Below are 3,287 nucleotides of genomic sequence, written 5' to 3'. Positions count from 1 at the left end.
GAGGGACAAGCCTAAAACCTGACTAAATAAGCTGAAAGGTCTGTACCAAACAGGCACTCCAAACCATGTTTGAAGGAAGAGTCCTCAGTATGCCAATGAAGTTGTCACTATGCCAGATGATTTCATGATATGCTATAGGTTCTATCTAACCACAAACATTTCTTTATATATGCTAGACATACACGTTTCATATCAGATTTTTAGATAAGGATGGCAAGTCATCTATGTATCTGTTTAGATGCACAATGTTAATAGTTCATTGGAATAGTACCAACCAGATTGTTTAAAGGCTGGAAGGCCTCCTTGCCCATTTCTCCTTCACTCTGCCTGTCAGATACATAGGCAGGTGGTGAAATGTTTTCTTTTTTGGGAATTTCTGTTACAGAAGCTTCTCTGATTAGTGCTGACCTGAGCCAAGAGTTCACTGGCCCTTCCCTCTATTTCCTTCTGTGTGCCTTTACTGCTCACACACACAGAGAAGGGAGTAGGGAAATAGGAAATTAACTCTGAGTCTAGTAGTATAGAATTGAAATTGAGAAGAACTCAAAGATGTTCTTGGAAGTTCTGCTAAATAACTGGTTTTGCACAACAAAAGAACTGAGGGTTCTCAAGTACATTCATAAAACTTCTCTTCCAGCTGACATTGATTTAAAGATTAAATGAGTACGTTCATCTACATGACAGCTAAAAGAGTACATACCTTGATAAGGATGGGAAGTGCTAAGCTAAAAAGGGGAAGTGTCATTATTAAAAATTAAATCCAATAAGATGAAAACTTAGAATAAATACCAAGACTATGATTAATAATTAAATGTCTAAAAATGCACAGTAGTACGAAGTGCAAGGGAAATGTTACCCTTTTCTTACAGTTGAAATGCCAGCAGATACAACTCGCTGAAAGGCTACCTACTGAATCTCTTGCAGGGCTGGGGATCAACAGCCAAAACCAGTACAGGATAAAATATCCCTTGCATTTTGAAAGTACGGAGGACTGAGACTTATGGCCCATACCAACAGCAGTGGCTGGAACTGTTACATGACACTAAAAAAAGTTTTTGATACAAGTCTATGAAGAAGGGAACTCCTGGGGACTTGGCTCCATTTGCTTAATTTTATCTTTCTTTTCTTTCTTTACATAATCATGTGCTCTGTTTGTTTGTTTTGTTAATGGTGGTCTATGGTATGAGTTTATAGTGCATGTTTCATTAAGCTTCTTTCCAGCTGTGCTGTCACTAGCCATGTTGCATAGCTGTGAATAATTAGTATCTGAAGTCTCCATTGGCATGTGTGAGAAGAGGATCTCAAGAAGCAGGTGTACAAGTGGGATGTCACCTCTAATGTTTTACTCATCTGGTTTGTGCTCATGACCCTTTAGTGTCAGAAGTCAGAGGTTTTGTAAGAACTGGTAGTATCTTTTGTTAGACCGGTTGAAATATTCAGAATATGGAAAGAATATCAGGGTCATGAGATGCTTAACTGAAGGAGGAGTGGAGTTAGCCTACCTTCAGCCTCTCAGGGAGAGAAATGAAACCCACAAAAATATTCAGATTATAGGTGGTCCTATATGGAGTCTCTTCCTTTCCCCATGCTTTCTAATTTTGTTGCAAGTTTATATTTGGAAATGGTTTCTCCTTTTCTATCAATAGCTAATTCATGAACATGCAGTCAGTAAGGCATTTTTGTAAAGCCTTCTGAAGATCCAAGGCTGCCTGTACATGAGTCCAAGGGAAAATAGTTTGTACAGCAGTAGGCAAAAGAAAGTCTAAACTGATGGATAGGATAAATACCTTGAATTTTAAAATCCTGGTGATTGTTGCCTTTCTGAAAGGACTCGCGTACTCCAACACCTCAGTGTATCAGTTACGCCGTCATTGGCTCCCAGGACCAAAACTTGAAGTGATAGAGTATGAGTTAATTGCTGGCAAGAGGGCTGGTAGATGTGTGTAGCCTGTGTCAGACCAAGCAGGATTTAATTTAACATTTACTGGATGTATTGAGGGGAAAGACAGACAGTTTTAGCTTCTTCACTTTAAGGTCGGTGACTGAATCTCTGCTAGGAAGTTGAACAGTCCCAGAGGTTGTTCCCACATGCTGAGTGTGATTTTTGTTTATAATGCTCAGCTGCGACCTGTTTTGGCCCCAGATGAATAACTCTCCCAGACGATTCATATGCACAGCTTGAAAGTTAACAAGGACCAAAATGTTTTGGGTATAAAAGCAGGTAAAGAAGGGCCAGTGTGTACTAGAGAACAAGTGTTGGGCACATTTACATTCCCAGTATAGACGTTGCGTATCCAGTGAATAACATACTTCTGTCAGCAGTCCACAATAAAAAGGTTGGGTAGGTGTCAGGAATTAACTAGGGCTGAACCTAATGTGGATTTGGAAAACAGGCATTTTTGGTCATTATATTTGCCTGAGAAGATTTGGTGGATTCCGACATTATTTTCTTTTTAGAACAGGTCATCTTCACCATCATGTAGCTTATGTATCACCATCTGTACGAAGATGAAATAACTAAGTTGGTGTCTTGGCTTGGTGTCCTGTTCCATAACAGTTCTCCACCTGGAAGCTGACCTAGCTTGTTGCCTTGTTTCTTATTAGAGAATTCTGCAGGTAGGTGAGAGTGGTAGTGGAGAAATGGGACTCACTGAAGATTTTTTAAGAGAACCTAACCCTTACACTTCTGAAATGCCGTCATAATTCCTCAAAAGAGTTTTATATCAGCTGCTTCCACTCCTCTAGTCAGCGGCTCAGCGTGGGGCCACCTCCTTGCACTACATCTCCCATGATGCAGCCTCAGCCCTTGGCCATCCCCTCCCTGCAGGCGTTGGTTGGCTGGTGCCTTTGTTGATTCATGTGTGATGGTACCTGCTAGCACAGCCGTTTTCAAGCAGTCAGACATTTCTCTGCATAGTATTTTGGTCAAAATCCTGACTTTCTAATCTTCCCAACCCTTTGCGGTTTCTAAAGAGAAGCCAGGAGCCCAAGTTAATGGCTTAAACTCTTCCCTCGCCTCCCAAAATCCTCAGCACCACGGGAGAAATCCTGCTACCCGCAGCCGCTAGGTAGGGAATTCGAGGCATGTTGTCTAATTCGCGATGAATAGCACAGTCGGGGGCCGAGTCCGGGTCGTGTGCCCCCTGCCAAGTGCCCTAGAATAGGTGACTTAGAGGTGAGAGGCTGCGGCTGTGAGACGGCCAGTCCTTGGTTAGCAGCGATTAACATTCCTGAAAAGCCTGCCCAGGCTTATGGCAGGTCCTCACGATTTATTGCGTCTGAGGGTC

Source organism: Athene noctua, chromosome 1 (assembly GCF_965140245.1).
Source record: "Athene noctua chromosome 1, bAthNoc1.hap1.1, whole genome shotgun sequence".
NCBI classification, from domain to species: Eukaryota; Metazoa; Chordata; class Aves; order Strigiformes; family Strigidae; genus Athene; species Athene noctua.
The sequence above is the reverse complement of the archived record's forward strand: the minus strand, read 5'-3'. Positions refer to the sequence as shown.